At 41.8% G+C, this 26181-nt stretch overlaps 1 protein-coding gene across 1 annotated transcript in view; it reads left to right on the top strand.

Moving 5' to 3' along the window:
* LOC126203546 (laminin subunit alpha-5-like) overlaps positions 1-26181 on the top strand; it is a 233683-nt gene that overhangs the window by 27683 nt on the left and 179819 nt on the right. The gene's annotated exons all lie outside the window — the stretch shown is intronic.

Here is a 26181-nt window from a genome sequence, read left to right as displayed (position 1 = left end):
AGTAAGCAACGAAAATTTTCCCTTTCATCCTTTTTGAGGGGTATCAGCGAGAAAAAGTTCAACCACAAACCATTTTCTCAAGAACAGTTCACTTGGAAGTCGTTTTATAACACTTGCAGAATTTAAGAACTCGATTTGCTGTTTCGTCTTAATTTTCATTTCAATTCTTTTCATAATTGTCTGTGGGCTAAAGAAGTGGGTAACTCTCCACATACTTAGTGCATAGTTCCTCTGCAAGTGGTTGAATAAAATGTCTTCTTTTGATATTCTTCCCAGTGACAGCCCAGAATACTATATTTGCATTTAATCCTACTAGGCCAAGAATCTTGGAGTGTACTGGCCATATTCATGAGGAGGCCTTGGCTGAATACTGTCTAGCCATTTTGTCTACCATGTCAACTCAAAACTTTGTCGTGTTGTACTAACTTCAGTTTCTGGATGATGGGAGCTCATCACTAGCACATTTGTTCTTTCTTTCCATAAAAGTCTCTCAATGAAATATCATTATGTTTAATCGGTTTTTGTTGAATACAGACCGACCTGAGAAGCCTTCAGATCATGTGGAATTTCGCGTCTTGCTCTACTTTGTATTTCTACTATGGAGGTTGACTTTTCTTTCAATTTGATGGTAAGTGCTGTTTCCTATGAATTTGTTCCAAGCAGCAGAAACCGGTGCAAATTTCAGTCTGCAATTGAGAGAGTGTCATGATGATCTCTCCATTCGCTAAAGATTCCGGAATAGACAGTCCCCCATTCGCTTCTCCGGGAGGGGACTGCCAAAGTGGAGGTGACCATGAGAAAAAGACTGAATAACCAACGAAAGGATAACGTTCTACGAGTCGGGGCGTGGATTATCAGAAGCTAGAAAATCTGGACACGGAAATGCAAAGACTCAGTCTAGATAGTGTAGCGGTGAGTGAAATGAAACGGAAAGAGGACAAGGATTTCTGGTCACATAAGTATAGGGTAATGCTAACAGCAGCAGAAAATGGTATAACGGGAGTAGGGTTCGTTGCTAATAGGAAGGTAGGGCAGAGAGTAACACTACTCTGAACAGTTCAGTGATAGGGTTGTTCTTATCAGTATCGACAGCAAACCAACGCCGACGACGATTGTTCAGTTATACATGCAGACATCGCAAGCTGAAAATGAAGAAATAGGAAAAGCATATGAGGATACATAAAGGGTAATACACTACGTAAAGGGAAATTAAGATCTAATAGTCACGGGGGATTGGAATGCGGTTGTAGGGGAAGGAGTAGAAAAAAGGTTAAAGGAGAATATGGGCTTGGGATAAGGAATGAGAGAGGAGAAAGACTAATTCAGTTCTGTAATTAATTTCAGATAGTAATACCGCATACTTTGATCAAGAATCAAAAGAGGAGAAGGTATACCTGGAAAAGGCTGGGTGATATGAGAAGATTACAGCTAGTTACATCACGGTCAGACATAGATTCCGAAATCAGATACTAGATTGTAAAGCATGCTCAGGAGAAGATGTAGACTCAGACCAGATTGTAGTAGTGATGAAAAGTAGGCTGAAGCTTAAGATATTTAATCAGGAAGAATCAATACGCAAACAAGAGGGATAAGGATATACTAAGGAATGACGTGATACGTTTGAAGTTCTCTAAGGCTACCGATACAGCAATAAGGAATAGCTCAGCAGGCAGTACAGTTGAGGAGGAATGGGCATCTCTAACAAGTGGAATCACAGAAGTTGGATAGGAAAACATAGGTACAAAGAAGGTAACTGCGGAGAAGTAATGATTAACAGAAGAAATACTTTAGTTTAGCGATGAAAGAAGGAAGTCTAAAAATGTTCAGAGTAGTTCAGAAACACAAGTCGCTCAGGAATAAAATAAATGGGAAGCGCAGGTAAGATGAGACGAAATGGCTTCATGAAAAATTGAAGAAATCGTAAAAGAAACGATTGTCGGAAAAACTGACTAAGCATATAGGAAAGTCAGAACAACCTTCAGTGAAATTAAAAGCAAGGGTGCTAACATGAAGAGGGCAATGGAAATTACACTGTTAAATGCAGAGGAGAGAGCGGGTATGTAGAAAGAGTACACTGAAGGCGTCTATGAAGGGGAAGATTTGTCTGATGTAACAGAAGGAGATACAGTAGTCAATTTAGAAGAGATGGGGGATCCAGTACTAGAATCAGAATTTAATAGAGCTTTGGAGGACTTACGATCAAATAAGGCAAAGCGATTGATATCCCATCTGAATTTGAAAATCATTGGGGAAAGTGACAACAAAGGACTATTCAAGATGGTGTGTAGAATTAATGAGTCTGGCGACATGCCATCTGACTTTCAGAAAAATATCATCCACACAATTCCAAAGAGTGCAAGAGCTGAAAAGTGAGAGAGTTATCGCACAATCGTGTTAACAGCTCATGCATCCAAGCTGCTCACAAGAATGATACACATAAGAAAGGAGAAGAAAACTGGGGTCGTGTTAGATGATGATCAGTACGGCTTCAGGAAAGATGAAGGCACCAGAAAGATAGTTCTGACGTTGCGGTTGCTAATGGAAGCAAGACTAAAGAAAAATCAAGACATGTTCATATGGTTTGTCGACCTGGAAAAAGCGTTCGACTATGCAAAATTGTGTAAGATGTTCGAAAGTCTGAGAAAAGTAGAGGTAAAACATAGGCAAGACGGGTAATATACAATATGTACAAGAGCGAAGAGGGGATAAAGAGAGTGGACGACCAAGGACGAAGTACTCGGATTAAAAGGGGTGTAAGACAGGGATGCAGTTTCTCTCCGCTCCTGTTCAATCTGCATATCGAAGAAGTAGTGATGGAAATAAAAGAAAGGTTCAGGAGTTGAAATAAAATTCAAGGTGAAGAGATTTAAACAATACGATTGGCTGATGACATTGCTATCCTGAGTGAAAGTGATGCAGAGTTACATATTCTGCTGAATGGAATAAACAGTCTAATGGGTACAGAAGATAGATTGAGAGCAAATCTAAGAAATATGAAAGGAATGAGAAGTAGCATACACGAGAACAGCGATAAATTTAAAATCAGCATCGATGGTAGATGAAGTTAAGGATCTGTGCTACCTAAGAAGCAATATAACCAATGACAGACGGAGTAAGGAGGACATAAAAATCAGGCTAGCACTGGCAAAAAGGGCATTTTTGGCGAAGAGAAGTCTGCTCTTGCCAAACATAGGCCTTAATTTGAGGAGGAGATTCTGAGAATGTACGTTTAGAGCACAGCATTGGATGGTAGTAAAGCATGGACTGTGGGAAAACCGGAACAGAAGGAAATGTTGCTGCAATAATTCTGTGAAACATAGCCATCCATTTGTAAAGTGCGCGTGGGGCACACAATACTCATTAAAGCCTGTACTATGGTAAGTGAGCGGGCTTCACCTTATGAGAAAGGATTTTCTTACAGATATCGACCGCGTGTACCTGAAAGGTGGCAAATCAGAATTACACTCACTCTGTAATAACAATGATACGTCAAGTAAGTTCAAAATGCAATTACACGTCAGTATGGACCAAAAGCAATACTGAAGATGCTACCAATTTGATAATAATACGGTCGCCAGCCTAATTAGGCATTAAATGAGTTTCTTCCCTGTACAAGTTGGTGTATATTCATGCAAAACAACACGTAGTAACACTGCATAGTATAGTAAAATTTTAGAACCAGAAAATCTATTGAACTGAGAGTGTCACGTTCTGTACTGATATGGAAAAACCATGAATTTACCTGATTAAAATCGGGCATAAGTTACCCTAGAAATAGCACTTTCGAGCCACACACAAAATGTCAATTTTGATAAAGATAAAACACTGATAAATTTTGGCTTTTATATTGAATTTAACTTTTGCTGGTCAAACAAATGTGGAACACTTTAGAATTCAAATGAGTAAGGGGGGGGGGACCCTGAAACTGTTATGATCACTATATTAAAAAATTTCGTTACTGAAATTATCACGCGTTCAAGATTTCCAGTATATGAGTTACTACTCTTTTTATCTTATTTACTTCTCATTTAAATACCTTTATATCTGTCTCGAAATAATTAAACTTCATTACTATATCAATATTAAATTTATCTTTCAACTTCGTTAGACCTTCGTTATTCATTTATTGGTTCATTAACAAAACAGTTCTTTAAACACCATTCTAACATAACTAGGTCTGCAAGCAATTATTATTAACACAAAATTTAATTTTTCATTTCGGGACACTCGGATTGCACAACATTTGGAAAGGACTCTGCCTAGGTTAGTTGTGAGGATAATTAAATGAGGGGAAAGTTCTGGTAAAATTTAGGTTATTATTGAACAGTTCACTCTATGGTCCATACGAATACGAGGTGTGGCTAGAAAAAAACCGGACTAGTACTGGTGAAACAATAAAACGAATGCAATAAGGCTGAAAGTCGCGTGGCCTGTCACGTGACTCTCGCTCCGCCTACTGCTCGAGTTTCATCTGCCTCCTGCACTCAGTCTGCCCGTGGCGTCTGTTTTAAGTAGTTGACGTTTTGTCTGTGCGTCGGAAAATGTTGAGTGTACAGAAAGAACAGCGTGTTAACATCAAATTTTGTTTCAAACTAGGAAAATCTGCAAGTGAAACGTTTGTAATGTTACAACAAGTGTACGGCGATGATTGTTTATCGCGAACACAAGTGTTTGAGTGGTTTAAACGATTTAAATATGGCCGCGAAGACACCAGTGATGACACTCGCACTGGCAGACCATTGTCAGCAAAAACTGATGCAAACATCGAAAAAATCAGAATTACACCCACTCTGTAATAACAATGATCCGTCAAGTAAGTTCAAAATGCAATTACACGTCACTATGGACCAAAAGCAATACTGAAGATGCTACCAATTTGATAATAATACGGTCGCCAGCCTAATTAGGCTAGAAACGTAGGTTTGCCTTTCCTTAATCTTTCTTCTAAGGTAAGTCGTAAGGTCAGTGTTGCTTCACGTGTTCCAGTATTTCTACGGAATCCAAGTTAATCTTCCCAGAGGTCGGCTTCTACTAGTTTTTCCATTCGTCTGTAAAGAATTCGCGTTAATATTTTGCATCTGTGACTTATTAAACTGATGGTTCGGTAATTTTCACATCTGTCAACACCTGGTTTCTTTGGGATTGGAATTATCATATGCTTCTTGAAGTCTGAGTGTATTTCGTCTGTCTCATACATCTTGCTCACCAGATGGTAGAATTTTGTCAGGACTGGCTCTCCAAAGGCCGTCAGTAGCTCTAATGGAATGTTGTCTACTTCCGGGGCCTTGTTCCTGCCACCGAACTTCACTAATTCCCACTATATCTAACTTTACCCTATCCATTTCCATTTTTAAATTTTCTAACCTACCTGCCCGATTAAGGGATCTGACATTCCACGCTCCGATCCGTAGAACGCCAGTTTTCTTTCTACTGAGTTTGAAATTATGTGTATAGTGTGTCGGAAGTAATTAAGAGCTCTCATCCTTAAATACTTGATGACATTAGTGTGTACAATTTACCTCGGTACAGGCTGTCGCACAAAAACGTATCCTGTTTCTAACTTTAATACTTGATTTATTGTATCAAAAATTTAACATATTATTATAGCAGTTAATCAGTAGATTTTACTAGCATTTTAAATTCTGAACTTCGGTCAATAGTATATCTAATAAAAAAAACCGATAAAAATTCGCTTGATGCCCTCGTAAGAGACAACCTCTACTTCTTCCAAATTAACATTGCAAGTATTGACCAGATGCGGCTTGAATTCAAAGAAATAGTATCGACAGCAACTGAGAGGTTTTTACAAAATAAATTAAGGAACGACGGAACTGATCCTCTATGGTACACAAACAGGTCAGAACAACGAAAACAGCATGCGAAATTTAAACGAATTCAAAATCCCGAAGATTGGTGATCTTTTACAGAAGCTCGAAATTGAGCGCGGACTTCAATGGGAAATGCTAATAATAGTTTCCACAACGAAACTTCGTCTCAACACCTGGCAGAAAATCTAAAGAGATTCTGGTCCTATGTAAAGTATGGTAGCGGAAAGACACAATCGATGGCTTCTCTGAGCGATAGCAATGAAAATATTAATGACGACAGTGCTGCCAAAGCAGTTACTAAACGCAGGCTTCCGAAATTACTTCACTGAAGAAGGCGAATTCGAATCAAGAACAGCTGCCAACAAGAGTAACTTAGAAGCAGATATCCTCGAAGTGGTGAAGCAACTTAAATCACTTAATTTAAGCAAGTATTCTGGTCCAGACTGTATACCAATTAGATTTCTTTCAGAAAATGCTGATGCAATAGCTCCATACCTAACGATCATATACAGCCGCTCGCTGGAAGAAGGATCAGTCCCAAAGACTGGAAAGTTACATAGGCCCCACAAATATTCAAGGAAAGCCATATCCGTAATCTACTAAATTACAGGCTTATATCATTAACATCGATATTCAGTAGGATTTTGGAAAATGTACTATCTTCGAATATTATGAATCACCTCGAAGAGAACAGCCTGTTGACACATAGCCAGCACAGATATCGAAAACGTCGTTCTTGTGAAACGCAAATAGCTCTTTACTGACACGAAATGTTGAGTGCTATCGACAAGAGATTTTAACTTGATTTAGTGTTCCTAGATTTCCAGAAGGCTTTTGACACTAGCTCACAAGCGTTTCATGGAATATTGAGTCAGTTATGTGACTGGATTCGTGATTTCCTGCCAGTAGGGCCACAGTTCGTAGGAACTAAGTCATCGAGTAAAATAAAAGCGATTTCTGGCGTTTCCCTAGGGAGTGTTGTAGGCTTTCTGCTGTTCCTTAACTTTATGAACGATTTAGGAGACAATATGAGCAGCCGACCGAGGTGGTTTGCAGATGACGCTGTCGATTATCGTCTAGTAAAGTCATCAGGAGATCAAAACCAATTGCAAAATGATTTAGGTACGATATCTGTATGGTGCGGAAATTGGCAATTGACCTTAAATAACGAAAAGTATGAGATGATCCACATGAGTGCTAAAAGGAATCCGTTAAAGTTCGGTTACACGATAAATCAACCAAATCCAAAGGTCCTAAATTCAAGTAAATACCTAGTAATTGCAGTTGCGAACAACTTAAATTGGAAAGAACACATAGAGAATATTGTGGAGAAGACGAAACAAAGACTGTGTTTTCTTGGCAGAAAATTTAGAAGATGCTATAGAGACTGCCTACCCTACACTCGTCCGTCCTATTTTGGAGTACAGCTGCGCGTTGTGGGATCGTTACCCGATAGGATTAATGGAGTACATACAGAAAGTTCAAAGAAGAGCATGACGTTTTGTATTCTCGAGTAACAGAGGAGATAGTATCACGGACATGATACAGGATTTGGGGTGGACATTATGTAAACAATGGCCTCTTTCTATGCGACGGGAACTCCTCACGAAATTTCAATCACCAACTTCCTCCTCTGAATGAGAAAGTATTCTGTTGACGCCGACCAACATAGGGAGAAACGATCATAATAAAATAAGGGAAATTAGAGCTCGTGTGGAAAGTATAGGTGTTCCTTTTTCCGCGGTCTGTTCGAGAGTGGAATAATAGAGAATTAGGGTGAAGGTGGTTCGGTGACCCCTCTGCCAGACACCGAAGTGTGATTTGAATTTTATCCATGTAGATGTAGATGTACAAGTAGACACAGAATGACAGTACGAAATTTTGAAAAGCAAATTTTTGTTGCCCTTCGAACCGTTAGATAGGCAATCTGCAAGTGAGTTCTATGTGCATACTCCGGAATGAGTAATTACATCTCCGACATGTTTGCGTAGTGACACATCTGTGTAGACCTGATACTGTTTTGCTTTCGTTGATCTACGTAGGATGCTTCAACAAGATTTTTGACGAGGGCAATTATTTCCTGGGACGTTCTGTATGCTCGGTATCCCATGCACCTAACTTCATCTAAACATTCAGTCCACACGAGTACGCGTGAATCAGGCGAAACGCGTCATTGGTAAATAAATAATAAGTACATAGCTGCACCTAATACTGTTTCTTCATCCTACAACTGGTATTGTGCCCCAGATTAGCCTTTTGGTAATGTAGATAGAAAAAAAAAGGCCTACAGAAGTTCTTAACACTGTTATAACATATTTAATTTAATATTAAACTATTAATAACTATGAAGTTATCGGCAGAGGTTTGTGTCTTCACAGTTCGAATGAATAAGAAATTCCTCATTTCACTTTACATCACTGAATTTACATTATACGGTTTTGACTACATTTTCGTTTGTTGTTTATTCTGGTTGTATACAAAACTGTATAAGAAACATATCTACACTTATACATAACGGGGAAATGTTAATAACAAAAATCTCGTAAACAACATGAGCACTTTACTGCATTTTTAGGCAGTGGTCTAATAAACATTCGGGTGGATACGGCCTATATACTTTTCAAGCGATAATGTATACGTTTACTGATAAACCAAATCTAAGAAACAAAATGCTGAGCTGTGCTGTGCTGTGAAAATTCGCGGTTTCGTTTTCTTTCTCGCATTTGGTTTTCAATACGACAATAGGACGTTTAGACCACGAATAAATTGTTTTTTCAATATACATTGTTTCTCCGCGAATAATTTAAACAAAAATTGTGTACATAGTAGATTGCTGTTCTTAACGGAAAACCTGTATATTAGGAAAGTTACATTTCCGGCTTACCGTCTTGTGATTAGAATTCTGCTCCACAGTGTTGCATTGTTAACTAAAATAATGGGGGACACACCTTATAAAGATTGGATAAGTTGGAGTATCGTTCAGACAGCCGCATAATTATGTCGATTAGCCTTCTTGCATTGGTTGTCCTCGGCAGGCCTACGTGTTTTGGTCCATGTTTTTATGTAATACATGTGATTTCATGTATGTAGCGGAAGTCTCATAACTGAACTGAACGTTAAAGGTGAGAGAAGACACACAGAAAGTGAATGCCACAATGTTGTCATAACTAAGTTCATCGTGTTGAAGCCTCTTTCACAGTCTGATGAGCCCACAGGGAGTATATCAACACAAAAAACAGGTTTCAGGTTTTCAGGAATATTATACCACTGTTGTTTATGCAGTCTCTGAAGCCTTCTCTTACATTTGGAAAAAAAGGAGAAAAGATTATACATTTTTCTTCGATTTTCTTGCCCTTCAAGCCATGGTCTCGCAGTTTCATTGCGCCACATTTTAGTGTCTAAAATATCAATGTCTTTGATGAAGGAATTGGTTTCTTTATTGTCTTTAGAAATTAGGCATTGCCTCAAATTGTCACTGAGGATCTGACAGGCTGTTTCTTATTAATTCAGGTAGTCAGTTTGATTGATTCTCTGACTGGAACCGGTGAAACGTCTTAGAAGCGCCCTTCTGAAACAGCTGTCTCTGCTTTCTCCGTGCAAGCACCTGGCATTTCCTTCAGTTATGCGTCGGCTCCTGTTGACCTTCTAACTGCCCTAGGTGATGAATGAATATTAGCGCTGCCCTTTTGAAGGAACTGTGGGAGAATACTACTCTTTTCAAGAACATCAGAAACCAGTGCAATGTTGCATAGACTCTCGGGGCTTGACGCTCTTTTCTGAAATCCATTGAACTCTTCCCTTGCATTTGATTTTCTAGTTATGTTAAACGAAGATCTATCAAAAGTAGCATTCAAAGCCGGTAGGACTTCCATACAACTTGCACTGATCTAAAGCTTGATGCCACCCAACGCACTCAGAATTCTTTAGATCTTCCTAAGTTCTGCATCTAAATCTTGTGCAAAGGCTGAAAACTCATGTTGATTCTTTGGAGACTGATGGTACAAAGCATACAGCTTGTTAAAAGAATGGTAATGTGGTTCACACCAGCAACCTCTTCAACTACAATAGCAACGCCTAATTCAGTTTGGAGGCACAAACGATGTAATGCGAATAGTTTGTTGCACTTATTTTTAAATCTTCCTAAAACATCTGATACCTACCTGTCATTACTCTAGCAACATCACTGCAAGCTTCAACCCAGTTGTCTTTGAAATAACTCGAAGAGGAACTATGCTTCGAGAGATAATTTTATAGTTCAGCTTCTGTTTTTTCCCCATCTGTATTTTGAAGTTCAGTGATATCCAAAAAGAAGGTCCTTACATTACCATCACTGTTTTCGGACCCTAAATACACTATTACTTCACATAACTGGCTTTTATTTTCAACAATATGTGTTCCGGAGCTGCCATTCGTATATGGCATAGATGGGCTGTTACAAGTTTCACGTCCTTTCGAACGACGTGGACTATCTTCTGTAGATGAAAACCCGAAACTATATTTACTGAAACAATCTAGTTCGCTGCGTTTCATACTGAAAAGTAACACCTTTCGATTTCTAGCACAGTTTATACACTTATGAGTTAAAAATGTAATATTCAACGTGTTGTGGCGTAACAAGCTTGTCACGCCACACTGAGGAGGAAGCCGAAAGGCACGCGTACACACACGCCGACTGGCGTCAAGTCTGGAACAGGATACGTATTGAATACTATAAAGAAATTACAGTAGTTACAATTTTCAACAACAGATGGCGCTGCAAGTGATGTGAAATATATAGAAGACAACGCAGTCTGTGGGTGCGCCATTCTGTACGTCGTCTTTCTGCTGTAAGCGTGTGCTGTTCACAACGTGCAAGTGTGCTGTGGACAACATGGTTTATTCCTTAGAACAGAGGATTTTTCTGGTGTTGGAATTCCACCGCCTAGAACACAGTGTTGTTGCAACAAGACGAAGTTTTCAACGGAGGTTTAATGTAACCAAAGGACCGAAAAGCGATACAATAAAGGATCTGTTTGAAAAATTTCAACGGACTGGGAACGTGACGGATGAACGTGCTGGAAAGGTAGGGCGACCGCGTACGGCAACCACAGAGGTGAACGCGCAGCTAGTGCAGCAGGTGATCCAACAGCGGCCTCGGGTTTCCGTTCGCCGTGTTGCAGCTGCGGTCCAAATGACGCCAACGTCCACGTATCGTCTCATGCGCCAGAGTTTACACCTCTATCCACACAAAATTCAAACGCGGCAACCCCTCAGCGCCGCTACCATTGCTGCACGAGAGACATTCGCTAACGATATAGTGCACAGGATTGATGACGGCGATATGCATGTGGGCAGCATTTGGTTTACTGACGAAGCTTATTTTTACCTGGACGGCTTCGTCAATAAACAGAACTGGCGCATATGGGGAACCGAAAAGCCCCATGTTGCAGTCCCATCGTTCCTGCATCCTCAAAAAGTACTGGTCTGGGCCGCCATTTCTTCCAAAGGAATCATTGGCCCAATTTTCAGATCCGAAACGATTACTGCATCACGCTATCTGGACATTCTTCGTGAATTTGTGGTGGTACAAACTGCCTTAGACGACACTGCGAACACCTCGTGGTTTATGCAAGATGGTGCCGGCCACATCGCATGGCCGACGTCTTTAATTTCCTGAATGAGTATTTCGATGATCGTGTGATTGCTTTGGGCTATCCGAAACATACATGAGGCGGCGTGAGTTGGTCTCCCTATTCGCCAGACATGAACCCCTGTGACTTCTTTCTGTGGGGACACTTGAAAGACCAGGTGTACCGCCAGAATCCAGAAACAATTGAACAGCTGAAGCAGTACATCTCATCTGCTTGAGAAGCCATTCCGCCAGACACGTTGTCAAAGGTTTCGGGTAATTTCATTCAGAGACTACGCAATATTATTGCTACGCATGGTGGATATGTGGAAAATATCGTAGTATAGAGTTTCCCAGACCGCAGCGCCATCTGTTGTTGAAAATTGTAACTACTGTAATTTCGAAAGTTTGTCTGCCTGAAAATGTACTGTTGTCCCAAGCATATTGCAACAAACGGTGTATTTCTATCGCTGCTCGTTTAGTTTTTATTGCCGTTTCAAATATACCGGTCATTTTTGAAACACCCTGTATATTGGAAACTGTGTGATTGACGCAGCGTACTGTAAGCAGCAGAATGGTCCGGTATTCACGCCAGGAACAAGCCGCAATGCGACGGTCGAGAGGCAGCACGACTATACCAAAACAAGAGTCCTCACAGACACCAACAACATCACGCAACATTCCTAGCTCTTCGTGTGCGTTTGTGTGACCATGGGTCTCTTCAGATGGACGAACGTGCAAGTAGGTGGCAGACTGTACTACACCAGATTTGGAGAACGGGGTTCTACAAAAGATTAAGACGAACCTTGGTACAAGCTCTAGGCAAATGGTCCGCCAACATGGTGTAAGCCAAAGTACGATTATGAGTTTCCTACGTGACAACTGTTATTACCTCTATCACAAGCAACTTCTGTTGGGATGTGGATGCGATGCAGCTCTGTACTGTGTTCAGAGACAATTTGTTGTCGTTGCCATGCACATTGTCCGTTTCTGGACACATATTCATCGGAAATTTTTTCTTCCATTTCCAGTCAGAAATCTGACCCTGCAGTCTGTCAGTTTTATTAATGTTCACCCTGCATACACGATGTCGCTTTATCAACAACGGTTTTTGAGAATGAGATTTTCACTCTGCAGCGGAGTGTGCGCTGATATGAAACTTCCTGGCAGATTAAAACTGTGTGCCCGACCGAGACTCGAACTCGGGACCTTTGCCTTTCGCGGGCAAGTGCTCTACCAACTGAGCTACCGAAGCACGACTCACGCCCGGTACTCACAGCTTTACTTCTGCCAGTACCTCGTCTCCTACCTTCCAAACTTTACAGAAGCTCTCCTGCGCAGGAGAGCTTCCGTTCCAACGTGAAACGAAATCCTAAGAGATTCAAGCAAACGCGGAAGAATATATGGCGTAATGTTTACATCAGGTTAATTCTTATGATGCACAGAGTACAGCTTTCTGTTTTCAATGCGTTCGTCTTTCGTCGTGTCTCTTGTCAACATCTCAAGAGTCGACGTTCAATGCACATCAAATGGGTCTGCAACTTCGATGTGCGCTAGTTCATGGAAATTACCAAAAATAATAAAGAGTATCAACAATTACGTCGATCTAATGACAGTCATAACGATCTGCGACACAACATATTTGTATCTGTCAAAGGGCTAGATTGGATGAGCTTGCATATGGTAATAGCGGCACTCAATCTCACTGTGTATGGCGCTGCAAAAGTTTGATGATCGAAATTCGAAGATGTAGTCTTCAAACAATATGTGGAACCTCATGCGTTTCGACTCCAGTATTGCAGATCTGTATTTTTCGTTACATGAACTCTCGCTTTGCCACCGTATGATGTACCTTTTGCATTTCTTGCTTTTATGTTTTCGTTTTCTTCAAAGGCAAAGAGAAAATGTGAAGCGGTAACCCAGCGTAGGGCCTGCGCCTACAGTCATGTATTATTCATTTTCAGATGTTAAAAAAAACCGAAGATGTTTTTCTTGTTCTTCGAAAAGAGAAGGGACTCGCTCTCTGTTAAAGAACGAAGGTAGACGCACGTTATTTTAGAGCGTAAACGGCAGTAGCCATTTTGGTTGTGAGGCTAAGTAAAAATGCTGAATTTTTTATGCGCAAAGGAAGAATATAGGTTATTTTACCAGTGACGTTGTATGAGTCATTACCGTAAGTATTAATGTAATATATAGGGTATAAATTTTAAGATGACAAGCCAGAATAACTAGAAAAATAAGATTGAAACGAAAAAATGTGTAGAATCCAAAGTTGATTATTTTTTAGGGGAGACATCTGCTGGTGGTAAAATTAGCCCAACACACCAGCCCCTGGGGGTGGGGCTGGAAGCAACTTAAATATTTCAAATGGCAACCGCCATTTTTATTGCAGAATCAGATTCTACATTAAAAACTACGTACATTTTGTCTTAAACATTTGTTTTGACTCTTTGTAGTTGGCGTTGTAATTCAAGAAAATCCATGTTCTCATTTTTGCGTGGAAAATGGTTACGGATAAACAAAAAATACTTATTTACTTCGTAAATTTTAATTCGCTAAAAATAAAACTCTCCCTCTCTCCCCGCAGGGTGGGGTTTGAGAGAGAGGAAGCTTATCCGAACCTGCGGAAAAAATTAATTGGTAAGCATAAATCTACATCAAGAGAAAGACTATCTCGTTTACGTGGAACTAATATGAAAATATTCTTTTCCCATTTACAGGCATAGCTCAGCTTATTGTGCTTGTCCGGCACGCCGAAAAATTAATCTCACTATTTCCAAACATCTAAACTTTATTTTTTTTAAATTATATTATAACCGATATGTGAAGTCGCACTCAAGCAGGACTCTTATTCGCTTCCTGAATTTATTATACAATGCTAAGCAAAAGCTAAATTGTAGTAACAATTTCTGTCATGGATAGCGAGCATAAAAAAGACGTCTTTGCACCGTGAATTGAAATTTATTGTGGGCACATAGACTTTCCAATCACAGTTTTCTTTATTATTATTATTCTTTACTGAAACTTGTTTTACCCAATGAATAGTTTGCACTGTCAATGGTTCCCAGCAATAAGTCATTAACCCTAGCAATACCAAGGTTCGGGGGAGGGGGTTCTTTAGGTCCACCCTTTTAAGTTATTGTAATCAAGGTAGTTTCTTTATATTTTACAATTTCGAAAAAAAATGTATTTTTTAATGAGCTCTTTTACCAGATTCTACATGTATTTAAAATTTTTCAGTTAAGCTTTACCTAGAAATGTAAACATCTGTAATAGATGCCACTTGCTCCGATGTATGTTGTATACAGTATTTTCAGGTTCGGAGTCTTACTTACTCATCAGTATCTCTTTAAAAAAGTATTTTAAGAGGAAAAATCAACAACAATGAATGAAAATTTCCAGTTTTAAAATTTTTTGTGGTTTTAGTAAAGCTGGTAGTATGCGTTATTCGAAAGTGCATTGATGTTGCTAAGAATGTGTTAAAATGTATTTTCTGGTTTCGGACCATACTTGTCTCTTTAGAAAGTATGCTGTTAATGTAATTCAACAACAATTAACGAATGTTGTTTTAGAATTTTTTGGAGGATGGGTATAAAGTACTGCCCCCCCCCCCCCCTCTTGGTAATGCATGTTATGGAAAATGCCTTACTATAGCTAAGGTTAATACACTCCTGGAAATGGAAAAAAGAACACATTGACACCGGTGTGTCAGACCCACCATACTTGCTCCGGACACTGCGAGAGGGCTGTACAAGCAATGATCACACGCACGGCACAGCGGACACACCAGGAACCGCGGTGTTGGCCGTCGAATGGCGCTAGCTGCGCAGCATTTGTGCACCGCCGCCGTCAGTGTCAGCCAGTTTGCCGTGGCATACGGAGCTCCATCGCAGTCTTTAACACTGGTAGCATGCCGCGACAGCGTGGACGTGAACCGTATGTGCAGTTGACGGACTTTGAGCGAGGGCGTATAGTGGGCATGCGGGAGGCCGCGTGGACGTACCGCCGAATTGCTCAACACGTGGGGCGTGAGGTCTCCACAGTACATCGATGTTGTCGCCAGTGGTCGGCGGAAGGTGCACGTGCCCGTCTGGGACCGGACCGCAGCGACGCACGGATGCACGCCAAGACCGTAGGATCCTACGCAGTGCCGTAGGGGACCGCACCGCCACTTCCCAGCAAATTAGGGACACTGTTGCTCCTGGGGTATCGGCGAGGACCATTCGCAACCGTCTCCACGAAGCTGGGCTACGGTCCCGCACACCGTTAGGCCGTCTTCCGCTCACGCCCCAACATCGTGCAGCCCGCCTCCAGTGGTGTCGCGACAGGCGTGAATGGAGGGACGAATGGAGACGTGTCGTCTTCAGCGATGAGAGTCGCTTCTGCCTTGGTGCCAATGATGGTCGTATGCGTGTTTGGCGCCGTGCAGGTGAGCGCCACAATCAGGACTGCATACGACCGAGGCACACAGGGCCAACACCCGGCATCATGGTGTGGGGAGCGATCTCCTACACTGGCCGTACACCACTGGTGATCGTCGAGGGGACACTGAATAGTGCACGGTACATCCAAACCGTCATCGAACCCATCGTTCTACCATTCCTAGACCGGCAAGGGAACTTGCTGTTCCAACAGGACAATGCACGTCCGCATGTATCCCGTGCCACCCAACGTGCTCTAGAAGGTGTAAGTCAACTACCCTGGCCAGCAAGATCTCCGGATCTGTCCCCCATTGAGCATGTTTGGGACTGGATGAAGCGTCGTCTCACGCGGTCTGCACGTCCAGCACGAACGCTCGTCCAACTGAGGCGCCAGGTGGAAATGGCATGGCAAGCCGTTCCACAGGACTACATCCAGCATCTCTACGATCGTCTCCATGGGAGAATAGCAGCCTGCATTGCTGCGAAAGGTGGATATACACTGTACTAGTGCCGACATTGTGCATGCTCTGTTGCCTGTGTCTATGTGCCTGTGGTTCTGTCAGTGTGATCATGTGATGTATCTGACCCCAGGAATGTGTCAATAAAGTTTCCCCTTCCTGGGACAATGAATTCACGGTGTTCTTATTTCAATTTCCAGGAGTGTATAAATCCTATTAACTATTGATTTAAAAGATCTGTATCGTTACTATATATCGCGTGTGCACAGATATTTCTTAAGGCACTGTATACGCTCAAGGTGGTCAGCTGAAAAATACGATTTTCTAGTACACAGACTAACTTAATAAAACATTAATGTTGAGTGTGGTGTACCATGCTGTATCGTCACATATGCCATAGTTCAGTATCCGTTTACCAAGCAAAACACCGGCTGAACTGCCTTGGCCACAGTTAAGACGTAACAGGAGCCCGTGAAAAGAATGTAAGTTTGTGTTGGCTTCATGAAGATTTTGATATTGTAATAAAATTTACAGTCGTCTTTAATTGTATGTGACAGCTAAGTGCTTGGATACATCAATTTCTAATCTCACGCCCATATTAGGTACATCTGTTTTGGCAACACTGCCGTACTTACGTTGGAAAATCATTAAAACATGTAATCGCCGATAAATGATAATTTAGTGATTAAAAAGCAGCTGTAAAATACGAGGGCGTGCTGAAAAGTAATGTCTCCGAATTTTTTATGTGAAAGCTCTTAAAGCTTTTTTTAAAATAAAACAACCGTTACTAAAATTCTACATCTTTATTAATCATTTCTACGTATTTGCAACCGTGTGCCACTAGAGGGTTCCGAATCATAACGTGTAACATGGTGGTATGTAAAGTAACTATGTAGGTGCGTGGGACACGGCCCGCTGTAATCGAGTTTCGAATCCGAAGAGTTCGTCCACACCTTGAGCAGCATGCTCTTGTGCAGCATGACAAATACCAGACCACGTACGATATCTGCAACAATCCGATGCCTTGGGTTCGCTGTCATCGATAATCCTCCATACAACCCTGACTTGACCCCATCCGATTTTTATCTGTTTCCAAAGTTAAAGAACAGCTTCGAGGACTTCACTTTGATAGTGATGAAGCGGTGCAAGCAAACGTGAGATTGTGACTCCGTCAACGAAGTCAAACATTCCACAGCGACGGTGTCAGTAAGCTGGTCTCTCGTTAGCAGAAATGTGTTCGTCGTCAAGGTGACTATGTTGAGAAATAAATGTGCAGACACGAAAAATAATAATGTACAATGTTAGTAGAGTTCGTTTTATTTAAAAATCCTCAAGAGTTACCACATAAAAAATTTGGAGACATTAGTGTGATAGTGCTCTCGTAATATTTATCGTTATGATTAATTTTAATTCATCTGCTCCTATAGGAGCGTTAGCCAATGTCCGTTTACAGTTATTACGTGACAGTCAGTGATAATAGACGGACCTCTAAGGACGAAAAAGGTAAATTCTGTAGTACTGTTAATTATAAGGTCTACACTCCTGGAAATGGAAAAAAGAACACATTGACACCGGTGTGTCAGACCCACCATACTTGCTCCGGACACTGCGAGAGGGCTGTACAAGCAATGATCACACGCACGGCACAGCGGACACACCAGGAACCGCAGTGTTGGCCGTCGAATGGTGCTAGCTGCGCAGCATTTGTGCACCGCCGCCGTCAGTGTCAGCCAGTTTGCCGTGGCATACGGAGCTCCATCGCAATCTTTAACACTGGTAGCATGCCGCGACAGCGTGGACGTGAACCGTATGTGCAGTTGACGGACTTTGAACGAGGGCGTATAGTGGGCATGCGGGAGGCCGGGTGGACGTACCGCCGAATTGCTCAACACGTGGGGCGTGAGGTCTCCACAGTACATCGATGTTGTCGCCAGTGGTCGGCGGAAGGTGCACGTGCGCGTCGACCTGGGACCGGACCGCAGCGACGCACGGATGCACGCCAAGACCGTAGGATCCTACGCAGTGCCGTAGGGGACCGCACCGCCACTTCCCAGAAAATTAGGGACACTGTTGCTCCTGGGGTATCGGCGAGGACCATTCGCAACCGTCTCCATGAAGCTGGGCTACGGTCCCGCACACCGTTAGGCCGTCTTCCGCTCACGCCCCAACATCGTGCAGCCCGCCTCCAGTGGTGTCGCGACAGGAGTGAATGGAGGGACGAATGGAGACGTGTCGTCTTCAGCGATGAGAGTCGCTTCTGCCTTGGTGCCAATGATGGTCGTATGCGTGTTTGGCGACGTGCAGGTGAGCGCCACAATCAGGACTGCATACGACCGAGGCACACAGGGCCAACACCCGGCATCATGGTGTGGGGAGCGATCTCCTACACTGGCCGTACACCACTGGTGATCGTCGAGGGGACACTGAATAGTGCACGGTACATCCAAACCATCATCGAACCCATCGTTCTACCATTCCTAGACCGGCAAGGGAACTTGCTGTTCCAACAGGACAATGCACGTCCGCATGTATCCCGTGCCACCCAACGTGCTCTAGAAGGTGTAAGTCAACTACCCTGGCCAGCAAGATCTCCGGATCTGTCCCCCATTGAGCATGTTTGGGACTGGATGAAGCGTCGTCTCACGCGGTCTGCACGTCCAGCACGAACGCTGGTCCAACTGAGGCGCCAGGTGGAAATGGCATGGCAAGCCGTTCCACAGGACTACACCCAGCATCTCTACGATCGTCTCCATGGGAGAATAGCAGCCTGCATTGCTGCGAAAGGTGGATATACACTGTACTAGTGCCGACATTGTGCATGCTCTGTTGCCTGTGTCTATGTGCCTGTGGTTCTGTCAGTGTGATCATGTGATGTATCTGACCCCAGGAATGTGTCAATAAAGTTTCCCCTTCCTGGGACAATGAATTCACGGTGTTCTTATTTCAATTTCCAGGAGTGTATTTACGTAGGGCAGCTATGAGCGTTTCATCAATTTAAAGTATAAATATAACAAATTGCCTTATTATGTTTTACTAAAGAGTTTATTCATTATATACTCGTTTAGTAAGGGCAACGTTACCTAATCTGAGTATTGTAAATAAATTTTATAATATAACATTTAGCTGGTTCAGTAATGTATACCTATGACACAACTGTGTTTTTTTCTTTAAATTACTTTCGGTGTCATAGGCCAATCATGTTTGCTTAAAGAAAACCGAAAACGATCGCCTAATCGCTACTTTTCACTGTTAGCTGTTGGTAAATAATCTGTCTGGCCTAGATCAATAGCATCACAATGGACACGTGCAGAGAATGTCTCATAATAGTGGGAAATGGTTGAAGATTGCCTAAGGTTTTTTGATGATGGCTGCTGTGAAGTAACAAGTTGAGATGGAGATATGGCTTGTCTAAGCCCTGTAGTAGTTGTTTCTATCGCTCCACGTTTATGGCGAAAGACGAGCTGATCTTAAAATTCGGTTAAGAGCTGCAGTTGGCAGCAATAATGTTAGGAATACGGCAGATGAGTGGACTGTTGTCAAACACTCCAGACCACGCAAGAAGTTTGAGCGATGCTTCAGGTCTGGTTGCTTTAGTACAGATATCTCCAGCGGCTTCACTGGTCTGGGGACTGTGACCAAACGGAAGCAGATAATCCAGGCGGATTAGGAACTCACTGCCAAGAAAGAGAGAAAAGTGAAAGCTAAGAAAGGGTAAAAACACTAAGAAGGTCTTCTGATATGGAGTAGTCATATGGAGGGAATGCCCGAACCTGTAGCACGTAAGTGAATACCAGCTAACTTGTATCTTGAAGCCAAGTGCAGTACTTATGACACCGGTGGCTCAGGCTGCCTGCGGAACGATCATGTAGTAATTACTGCAGACGTTTGGAATAGTTTGAACTGTAGCTCCAGCTACGCTATTGAGGATGATATCAGATACATCGCAGGAAATGTGAAGATAACACGGATCTTCTAGAGTTCCTCGACAACATGGGGCAATCGCACATGAATACGACTGATGTATGGCCTCTCAGCGTCATATCATACACGGCATGGTCTACATCCGAAAGTTCCTGGTAAAATTGTACTCGCACAACTCATTTCCAGAGGCACTGAGAGTAACCAATGTACTATTATCCCAGTCCCTGTGAATTCATGTATTTTGAAAACGTCTTTATCAGCGTCAGTTTTTCAAGAGACAGTGGTTAAATACTCGTACATAGATACACATTTGCTGCAGTTAGTGGGGGAAAAACAATGGTACCGTCTTCAGTTCACAGGGTAACAGTCGTTATAAGTGTGGACTTTTCCATCAGTGCATACGAAGCTTGTTAAATACGGAAAATGGGCTTCTCATATGAATACGAGAGTGGATAATCAAAAGCTCTTTCTACATATGTAATGTGTATAGCGGTTTATCATGTAGAAGGCATAGAAATTGGACGGATGCACGTAAACAGACATAGGAGAGTATCACATTGCTGTAAGAGTAATGAGAGTAACGGATGAATGGCTATACATGGTATAAAGGAGGAATGGTCAGTTTTCAGAGATACGACAGGAAGGATCATTCAAAGTAAAGAAACCCTTGTACATGCGGGCTGTAAAATGCAAACCTTAAGAGTAGTGAACACTTTTTCGTACTTGACACTGTAAAACGAATCTCTTCTACTGCAAGCTCTTTGTTTACCACATTTTTAGCGTTGGTAATCTAGACCAAAACAAGCAAAAATACGCAGTAAACATGGGGCATAAAGTTCATACCTTCAGAGCCAAGAGCACTTATTGGTCTTCGCTACCGTAAAACACATCTCTTGTTCTGAAAAAGGGCTCATAGCTCTTAAGGAATGAATTTTAGAGCTCATACTTACTAGACAATTTTTCTTTTGTTTCTTTCCATACTACCTCGTCCCAAAACACAGAAAGCAAAGAGCCTGCGGCAGAAGAGATTTGTTTCACAGTATCGAAGTTGAGGAAGTGCTCACAGATCTTCAGGTATGTAGTTTAGAACCCATGTTTACTAGAATTTTTTTTCGAATGATCGTTCCTGTCATTTCCCTGAATATTGACGAATCTTCCTGGGACACCATGTATACAAAGTAAAGTCGAATAAAGTCATAGCTCATACAAATTTGAGTGGTGTACTTCAGTAATAGACTTGAAAGCATACAAGATAACCTGAAATGTTTTAAACTTCTATACGCAATTAGAATACTTAGGAGGAATAACTGAGAAAATTTGTATGTAGAGATAACAGTATAATATTGAGTTACTGATGTCCAACTAGGGTTTGACCCCTTTGTAACATAGCCAATAACAATAACATGTAGCGTAATTGCGATTAACAATTTATGTGTAAATTCAACCGTCTATAATGAGAAAGATGCTATCTAGCTCCATAGTAAATGGCTTATCTGATCACGATGATATAATGCCAGCAATAAACCATGTCTATCAGTCAGGTATAAAGAAGAAAAGAGAACCTGCTAGAATTGTGAAAGGAGCGATCAAATAGTTTCAATTCGAAGGTCGCACAGTCCAGCATCGGTATGCTAACCAGAAAAAATCACCGTGCTCACTGAGGCAATCATCCCAACTGCGTAGCAGGATAAAGACAGTCTTTTGGGAAAAAAACCGTGTCCTGCTGAGTGAAGAAGTCCGTGACCGCCTTCTGCACATCCTCGTCCGGCAGGCATCGGCGACCCTTCAAGGCTTTTTTAAGGAAGTGAGCGGGTGGTAATTAATGGCTTGCTTTCGCCACATGTACTTGTAGGTACTAACCAGCATAAAGAGATATTGTTCCTAATAGCTTTAATTATTAGTCTGCAAATGAAGTAAATATTTATGTAATGTTTTCAGTACACATACACCCATTACACCCTGTATATGATGTCTCAGTTACACTATTCTCATCTAGCAAGGTTCTTTTCTGGAACTCCAGGACATGTTGTAAAAATAAACTTACAGCAAAGCAGACAGCGGAAAGATGTGCAGTGTGCAAGAGGTGCTAGACCTGAATTGAAGAGGCCACGGAGAGAGAGGGTGGAGAAATAGAAACTGGCAGTTGGTTCTAAGGCCATCAAGACGAGGAACGCATTCAGAAAATTTCAATTTTGACGTTGCGTTTAGGTTTAGCTATCTGTGAGAGTCATGTGGAGAGCAGGTTGTAGTAGTTGTAGGAGCAACAGACATCCAAGGTAGTTGAGAATCCAAAACATCAGAGAAAGGTGTGTTGGCCGTGAAATGCTCAATGACACAGCGACAACAGATAGTGGAGTGAAACCACGTTGTCTTTTCGGACAAGTCTCTTTTCTGTGTACAGCATCATCTCGCATACATCGGTGTCTGGGGCCTCCTAGAAGAACAAACGTTGCAAATTGCAATCGTGATCACCATATGGGTAGAGCACCTGGCGTTTTGGTGTAGGGTGCTATTGGGTACACTGCACGATCAACTCTGATTCACATAACCGGTAGTTTGGACGACGGCTTGAAATGTCCGCGAGTAGCCAGTTATCAGCACACATGTCAAAGCACAGGAGAGAGACCAGGCGCACATTTGGACGCAGCCGACAAAGGGCACAGTAGGGCAGTGCAACGAAAGAAATACTCCACGACGAAGTGTGTGCGCATATTGGTACACAGTTTAGCCATTGTCACGCAGTTCTTCCTTGTGAGGGTATCCTGAACCCATGAATCTTAGTTCAGAGTCAGATTCTGATGTCGAAAAGGACATACTAATGTTATTATACACTGAGGTAACAAAAGTCTTGAAAGGAGGGTATAAGATGAACATCAACAAAAGCAAAACGAGGATAATGGAATGTAGTCGAATTAAGTCGGGTATTGCTGAGGGAATTAGATTAGGAAATGAGACACTTAAAGTAGTAGAGGAGTTTTGCTATTTGGGGAGCAAAATAACTGATGATGGTCGAAGTAGAGAGGATATAAAATGTAGACTGGCCATGGCAAGGAAAGCGTTTCTCAAGAAGAGAAATTTGTTAACATCGAGTATAGATTTAACTGTCAGGAAGTCGTTTCTGAAAGTATTTGTATGGAGTGTAGCCATTGATGGAAGTGAAACATGGACGATAACTAGTTTGGACAAGAAGAGAATAGAAGCTTTCGAAATGTGGTGCTACAGAAGAATGCTGAAGATAAGGTGGGTAGATCACGTAACTAATGAGGAGGTATTGAATAGGATTGGGGAGAAGAGAAGTTTGTGGCACAACTTGACCAGAAGAAGGGATCGGTTGGTAGGACATGTTCTGAGGCATCAAGGGATCACAAATTTGGTATTGGAGGGCAGCGTGGAGGGTAAAATTCGTAGAGGGAGACCGAGAGATGAATACACTAAACAGATTCAGAAGGTTGTGGGTTGCAGTAGGTACTGGGAGATGACGAAGCTTGCACATGATAGAGTAGCATGGAGAGCTGCATCAAACCAGTCTCAGGACTGAAGACCACAACAACAACAACAACAACAACAAAAGTCATGAGATAGTAACTAATATCGTGTCGGATCTCCTTTTGCCCGATCTAGTGCAGCTATATGACAAGGACTCAACAAGTATTTGGAAGAAATATTGAGCCATGCTGCCTCTATATCTGTCCGTAATTGCGAAAGTGTTGCCGGTGCAGGATTTTGTGCACGAACTGACCTGTCGGTTATGTCCCATAAATCTTCGATGTGATTCATGTCAGACTATCTGGGTGGTTAAATCATTCGTTCGAAGTGCCCACAATGTTCTTAAAGCCAGTCGCGAACATTTGTTGCCCAGTGACATGACACGTTGCCATCCATAAAAATTCCATCGACGTTTGGGAAAATGAAGTCTATGAATCGCTGCCAATTGTCTCCAAGTAGGCGAACATCCACAGGACCCTGTCCGTTTCATGTAAAAAGGGCCCTGCCGTTGTGGAGCCACCACCAGCTTGCAGAGTGTCTCGTTGACAACTTGGGTCTATGGCTTCGTAGGGTCTGCGCCACACTAGAACTCTACCATCAACCTATACCAGCTGAAATCGGGGCTCATCCGACCAGGCTACAGTTTTCCAGTCGTTTAGCACCCAACCGACACGGTCGCGAGCCCAACAGCGGCGCTGCAGGCGATGTCGTGCTCTTAGACCAAGACGCTTGCGTCAGTTATCTGCTGTCAGAGCCCACTAGCGCCACATTTCGCCACAGATACGCTCTTCGTACGTCCCGCATTGATTTCTGCTGTTACTTTACGCAGTGTAGCTTGTCTGTTAGCACTGACAAGTCTACGAACACGCCGCTGCTCTCGATCGTTAAGTAAAGCCCGCCGGCCATTCATTGGCCGTGATGAGGGGTAATGACAAACTTGGTACTCTTCACACTGTGGATCTCGGAATATTAGATTCCCTAACGATTTCCGAAATGGAATGTCCCATGATTCTAGCTCCAACTACCATTCCGTGTTCAAAGTCTATTAATTCCCATCGTGGTGTCATAATGAGGTGGGAAACATTACCACATCCCTCACCTGAGTACGAATGACATCTACGGAAATGCACTACCCTTTTATACGTGGTATACGTGATACTGCCGCCATCTACACATCTGCATATCGTTGTCGCATGACTATTGTCACTGTATAACACTTAAAAACGGAAGAAATCACAGTGGAAAAGCGGATATTTGAGCAAGAGAAATACTAAAGGCGAATACGCTTAGACGACAAGAGTTTTCTGATAATCAGTTCACGAACTAATTGCGTTCAGACTTGAGTCAACTTCACGAGGTTTACGAGCTTTTGCGGAAATCTGTATTTTCTGAACGGTGTAATGCCCAGAAATGCGAGTTAAGAAAACTTCGTTGTTTTCTTGAGGTAATTTTCACCTAATTTTTAATTACTATAGTTTAAATACGATTTTACGAATTTTTATTACTTAATTACTATGTATTACTATTAATACTACTATTATTACTTAATTACTATTTTACTAATTTTTAATTACTAAGTTTTACTTAATTTCTCTCGAAGTAAGGACATAAGCAAGAGTGACATAGGTTACTTTGAAAAATTAAATGGGGAAATTATTGTTACTATTCGTGAGTTGAGCGTAAGATCCAGCAGCTGTAATTGAACGCACGTCCACTGAGTTCTGAAGAAGTATCAAAGATGTACTACTAGCTTTCGACTATTAAGATACACTTGTGGTCGTGAAGTACCTGTTGTGACGCAATTCCGAAGTCGTTCGAGTTCTTGAGATGGAGGACTATAACTTCCTAGGAGAGATGCATCAGTTTTCGATATCACTTCAAATATTTTTCCACAAATGAAATTGTGCATATCTTTAGTTACTTTGTACATAGTCTTGAAGAAATGGCAGAGTTGGTCACTGACAAGTTTTTATTCTTGAATCTTTTAAGACCAATCGCTCTTTCCGTTGTCCTTGTTCACCCTGTACAGTGGAATGTTGTGTAAGCTTGGAAACATCAATTTTTTTTTTTCATTTTCTTTGGTTGTTCTTTATTATATCGGTGCTTGGTAAATGAGGACATGTCCAATTCTGCAGACCCTTTGAGATGTACCGGGTGATCAAAAAGTCAGTATAAATCTGAAAACTGAATAAATCATGGAATAATGTATATCGAGAGGTACAAATTGACAGACATGCTTGGAATGACATGGTTTATTAGAGCAAAAAAAAAAAAAAAAAAAAAAAAAAAAAAAACCACAAAATTTCAAAAAATGTCCTACTGATGGCGTTTCATCTGATCAGAATAGCAATAATTAGCATAACAAAGTAAGACAAAGCAAAGATGATGTTCTTTACAGCAAATGCTCAATATGTCCGCCATCGTTCCTCAACAATAGCTGTAGTCGAGGAATAACGTTG

This window comes from Schistocerca nitens, chromosome 9, assembly GCF_023898315.1.
Source record: "Schistocerca nitens isolate TAMUIC-IGC-003100 chromosome 9, iqSchNite1.1, whole genome shotgun sequence".
NCBI lineage: Eukaryota > Metazoa > Arthropoda > Insecta > Orthoptera > Acrididae > Schistocerca > Schistocerca nitens.
The sequence above is the reverse complement of the archived record's forward strand: the minus strand, read 5'-3'. Positions and strand labels throughout refer to the sequence as shown.